The sequence below is a fragment of the Phyllobates terribilis genome, unplaced genomic scaffold (genome assembly GCF_046119375.1).
Source record: "Phyllobates terribilis strain yellow unplaced genomic scaffold, ASM4611937v1 Scaffold_9__5_contigs__length_417890890, whole genome shotgun sequence".
In the NCBI taxonomy this organism is placed as follows: Eukaryota; Metazoa; Chordata; class Amphibia; order Anura; family Dendrobatidae; genus Phyllobates; species Phyllobates terribilis.
Window position 1 is genome coordinate 88,537,366 of NW_027362769.1, and position 6,019 is coordinate 88,543,384.

At 39.7% G+C, this 6,019-nt stretch overlaps 1 pseudogene; it reads right to left on the reverse strand.

Annotated features, from left to right (window-relative positions):
* Positions 1-3,597: 3,597 nt before the first annotated feature.
* LOC141161299 (UDP-glucuronosyltransferase 1A6 pseudogene) lies at positions 3,598-4,560 on the reverse strand (annotated as a pseudogene).
* Positions 4,561-6,019: the final 1,459 nt, after the last annotated feature.

Sequence of the window (6,019 nt, forward strand, 5' to 3'; positions counted from 1 at the left end):
GGTTAAATAGTGTGACAGTCTTATAGATACTTTCTTGTTTACTTTTTTTACATGAATAAATTATAATAATGCATTGCAGTTCACCAGCATTGCAATGCTTTATACAGGTCAGTGCTGCACTGACAGAAGCCTTTTAGACCATGCTGCTAACATGGTCTAAACAGGCCACCATAGCTGGCAGACCTGGAGGTCATCATGATGACCTCAGGTTGCCATAGCAACTATCACGCCCTCGTGATGATGTCGCAGGGGTGCCAATCTGAATAAAAACCCTCCCTCTCAGCCTTCTAAATGCTGCGATCATTATAGATTGGTTTTGGACCCTATTTGAGCACCAACCAGGAGTGCCGTGATTTATTCCTCATTGCACACAGTCAAGGCACCCAGTACTAGAGGCAGCAAAAGAACCGCAAAAATCTTTGAACCTCCACCATATTTAACTGAAGGTACAGTGTTCTTGTCTTTGTAGGCCTCATTCCGTTTTTGGTAAACAATAGAATTATGTGCTCTACCAAAAGCTCTATCTTGGTCTCATCTGTTCACAAGATACTTTCCCAGAAGGATTTTTACTTACTCACACACATTTTGGCAAACTGCAGTCTAGCTTTTTTATTTCTGTGTCAGCAGTGGGGTCCTCCTGGGTTTCCTGCCATAGCGTTTCATTTTATTTAAATGTTGACGGATAGTTCACGCTGACACTGATGCACCCTGAGCCTACAGAACAGCTTGAATTTCTTTGGAACTTGATTGGGGCTGCTTATCCACCATCTGGACTATCCTGTGCTGCAATCTTTCATCAATTTTTCTCTGCCGTCCACATCCAGGGAGGTAGCTACAGTGCCATGGGTTGTAAATGTCTTGATTATGTTACACACCATGGACAAAGGAACATCAAGATCTCTGGAGATGGACTTGTAATGTTGAGATATTGTTGATATTTTTCAACAATTTGGCTTTTCAAGTCCTCAGACAGTTCTCTTCTTTTTCTGCTCTCCATGTTTAATGTGGCACACACAGACACACAATGGAAGGTTTGAGTCAACTTCTCCCCTTTTTATCTGGTTTCAGGTGTGATTTTCATATTGCCCACACCTGTTACTTGCCACAGGCGAGTTTGAAAGAGCATCACATGCTTGAAACAAAGTTTTTTTTCACACAATTTTGAAATGGTGCCAACAATTTTGTTCGGCCCATATTGGGGGGGTTTTGTGTGAAATTATGTCCAATTTGCCTTTTTTCCTCTGTGTTTTTTGTGTTGATTCAATACATACAAAGGAAATAAACATTTGTATAACAAAACCTGTGTGATTTCAATAATTTTCTGTGAGAAATACTATCGGCCATGACAGTATATTGCAAATATTCTTATTTTCACATGGGCTATTAATTTCTGGATATAAAAAAATAAAATAACGGTTACACTTTAACCCTTTGGTTTTCACTATAGCTAAGATGGTTTTGTGCCTTAACACCTTTTGTTGAATTTTGAACCCTTGTCATCCCAAGGCTCATAAGTTTCTCTTTTTTTTTGTTTTCAGATCTATAAAATGGCATGCTTTGTAAAAAAAAAAAAAGAAAAAAAAAGCATCCCAGATTTCTTCTTAGGACACGGCCCCACTATCAGTATTTGGTCAGTATTTTTTCTCAGGAGTGGAAGCCAAAACTAAGTGAGGAACAATCAGAGAAAAGGTATAATAGAAACAAGTCACCAATTCTGTATTTATCACCCACTCCTGGTTTTGGCTCCCACTCCTGAGAAAAAATACTGACCAAATACTAACCAAATACTGACAGTGGGGCCGTGGCCTTACCCCTGACATCTTCTGTCCAGCCAAAGTTGGGAGGCCACCTGCATATTAGACTGTTGGATTATTATCCCTATATCGGGAGCAGTTTACCTGACTTCCATCTAATGTGTATGAGGGCCATAAATATATGTAAATATAAAACTGTGCTTTTTTTATCTGAATTCCCCCCCCCCAAAAAAAATAATGTAAAAATTAAATGCTAATGTACATGTAATCTAGTATAGCCAATTACAAGCACAACTTATCTTGCAAAAATAAAAAAAACAATCTTATATGTTGAAAAAATGAAACAGTTATGAGTGTCAAAGTGCAAAGAGGCAAAATCCCAAACATATGCATGAATCATGTCCTCAAATCCAAAATTGGCCAGGTCCACAAGGGGTTGGGAGGTTCCAATAGTGTGGAATGGTTCAGTGAGGACTTTCAACAGTCACTTATCAGAAAGCTAATATTGATTGGTGCAATGATTAACTTATTACTCTTAGGGTGATGTGTTTCTGTAACCTAAAATCTGTATTTTAACATAGATATTAAAAAGTGTTTGGGTTTCAACACAGGTTTCTGGGACTGTGGTAAAAATTTATAAAAACATACATAAAATTATAAAATAAAACATTAAAGTGTTCTTCCCATCTGGGGCATTTATGGGAACAGTATAGATAGTTGTATGGGAGTTCTGAAAATTCCAAATGGACTTGTGGGTAAGCCATGAATATCCGGGATTGGACATCTTAAATGCATCGTATGACAGGTCAGTGTTGAAAATGGTTCTAAATAAAGGCAATTACTGCTGTGTATGCTAACAAGATTTCTTGTCATATTTCAGATATTAGAGTATTCAGCAGGAGATACAAAAATGTATAAATCTAATTAAAATGTAACTTTTAATGATAAATATTAAAAAGATAGTAACTCATAATCAATAACACACAGAAACATGAAAAAGTGCAAGTGCTTGAACAAACAACCAGTGCTCAATTAAGAAAATGGCTTGGTCTGACCACTTAGATGATTCAAGAAGCAGGAGACTGGTAGCACAGGAAACAACAATATCTTCAATAAGTAACAGACAGACCAGGAATGTGTATAGTATAAATTACCCTATCGTGCCCCTGTGTTGCTTCTGTCCTGACAAGGACAGAACCCAAGTAAACAATAATATGACCCACCACGGCAAGATATTGTATCCTACATGTGAGTTTTAAATCCCTACGCGTTTCATCCCCCGTGTGGGGGAATCATCAGGGAATATAAAGAAGCATGGGCTCTGATTTCTGCAGTGGCAGGCTACCAGAGATGAGGTCTAACTAGAGAAAAAATAGTGACCGAATACTGACCAAATACTGATAGTGCGGCCATGGCCTAAGAGACATCATGGTGGTTATATGGTGCAGAAGAGGACAGGAATGGAGAACGGAATATGGCGATGGGTAAATTAATACACACAATGTGTACATAAAAACTATGGCTAGGGGGATAAAACAAACAAAAAAAAAAATCACTGAAGTGCTACCGTAAGGTCCAAAATACACGTAATATTAGGTTTTAAAGGTAACAGTATTAACAGTATAAAATGAACAGAATATTTCTCATATATATTACTAAAGATTTCCAACATACCTTGTAATATGCAGGTATTTTAGGACATTAAAATAGCCCCAACATAACATTTACAAACTGTAATGACATATATATATATAATGTATGAATATATGTCTTGATATCATTACAGCACATAATCTGTAAATATACTTATGAACATGTATAGCACCATGGTATTGATGGTGCTTTAAAAATAAATTAATATTCCTACCAAAGCTAGTAGTTTATCTACAATAAGCCTTACTTTGGTTAGATGTTTTCTTGGTTTACAGTTGATGCCTGCAATGAACACCATGTTGGGCATTATAGGTCTTGGAAATTCAAAGACAAAATCATAACGTAAGAGCCAAATGGAAGTTCTGCTGAGAAGCTGCTCGACGGTGACCTCTTTCTTCAGGAAATCTGAAGCCATTTTCTGCCATGGCAAGAATGAAAGTCCACAATAGTAAGGCTCCATCATTCTGACAAGTACGTTCTTCACACGCTGGGAAAATGTCATCTTGTCTGAGTACTGAGTAAAAATTCTAGGCACATAAGAAAAAGGACTTGGACATTGTGCGCTTATGTAGTCAAGATTACAAGGCATTCCCCGTAAAAAGTTCACATTGGGCACATCAAGGTGTTCAGCTAGTATCATGCCACAGAACGAAAATGGATCAGTGAGCAAAGCATCAAACATCATCCTTGAGACTCTGAATAAGTTCTGTGTTATATAATAAGTCCTGACAAATGTTTCTATATATCTTAAAGACTTCCCACATACTAATAAACATTGTAATAGCCACACCAGGGAAGTAAGATTGGACAAAGTGATCACCTCCAAACTTTTCAAAGAATAATGCTAAATCTTGATTGCTGTAAGGGATAGAGTAAGTCTTGAATGTATAGAGATCAGATTCATCAATTGTTAAGCTGCTTTCACCTTTTACAACCACAACTTTGTGTCCAATCTGTCCCAGCCTCTCCACCAGAGGACGCATGCTGAGCCAGTGACTGCCATCTGTAGGAATTACAAGCAGCTTGCCTCCATTAGCTTGTCTAAAAACACATAATACGATCATCAGTGCTGCACACGATGACAACATTGCTGCAGAGGATCAACCAGGAGTTAATGTTCATATGGGCCAATCCACCTTGATGACCAGTTTTATACAGTGGGTTGGCTTGGAAATTTGTCAAAGTTGTTGGTTAACTGATTGTACAAGTGAATTCTGACCAGCTGATTGCAGAGCTTAAAGAGAAATATATATAATATGAGTGTGCAACACAGCACAGTGAAATGGTAATAACTTCTACTGTCTAGGACCGCAAAAATAATTACCAGGCGCCAAGGAAAAAGTGGAGATGGTCCCACCTTTTACAGTCATATAACCTTAACCTGGAAAAATACAGTCTGTCTGTCACTGGTGTGTCAGATGTAGCAGACAGTCATTCTGCAGCTGGTTGCAGAAGGTCTCTTCATTTGACATTACAGACACCTTCTTAAATCTGGCTTACTTTATGACCCAGCTACCTCCCTCGTGCTCTGGTCTGGATGTTTAAATACTTTCAGTTTGCTGCAGGGAGGGGTCGGTGATATTCACATGTTCCCTTGTGAAGGCTTGGAGCTATTGCCGTCTGCTTACTTCCTTTCTGGCGCTTGGAGGACATTTGGTGTAATCCCTCTAAAGTCGGCTCAAGCAAAGATTCTTCCCTGTGTTTGTCTCCCTTTTTGTCTTTAGTTTATAGTGGGGACTGACCAGTGCTCATCCTCCTTCCCTATCCAGGACCTAGCTCTAGGGCAGGGGTCTCAAACTCAACTGGGTATATGGGCCGCACACTGAAAAACATTTAATTTGGGGGGCTGCATTATTTGCATGACAAAGTGACATTTTTAGTGATACCATTTTATTTTCTATACACCTTTTGAACTGGTCCTCATCTTGCAGACATGTCCCCCATCCAGGTCCCCCATATTGCAGACATGGTCTCCCATCCAGGTGCCCCATATTGCAGACATGGTCTCCCATCCAGGTCCCCCATATTGCAGACATGGTCTCCCATCCAGGTCCCCCATATTGCAGACATGGTCTCCCATCCAGGTCCCCCATATTGCAGACATGGTCTCCCATCCAGGTTCCCCATATTGCAGACGACATGGTCTCCCATCCAGGTGCCCCATATTGCAGACGACATGGTCTCCCATCCAGCTGCCCCATATTGCAGACATGGTCTCCCATCCAGGTCCCCCATATTGCAGACATGGTCTCCCATCCAGGTCCTCCATATTACAGACATTGTCTCCCATCCAGGTCCCCCATATTGCAGACATGGCCACATTCACACGTTCAGTATTTGGTCAGTATTTTATATCAGTATTTGCAAGCAAAAATCAGAAGTGGAACAGTCAGAGGAAAAGTATAATAGAAATACGTCACCAATTCTGCATTTTTTTTAACCAACTTCTGGTTTTGGCTTACAAATATTGATGGAAAATACTGACCAAACACTGCAAACACTGAACGTGTGAATGTGGCCTAAATATCTCCCTCACTTGGAGGCACACCTAGTTTAGCTCAGAGGGCAATCCACACATCACCTTTCGATTTCCGCTGTATGAGGGTACCAAG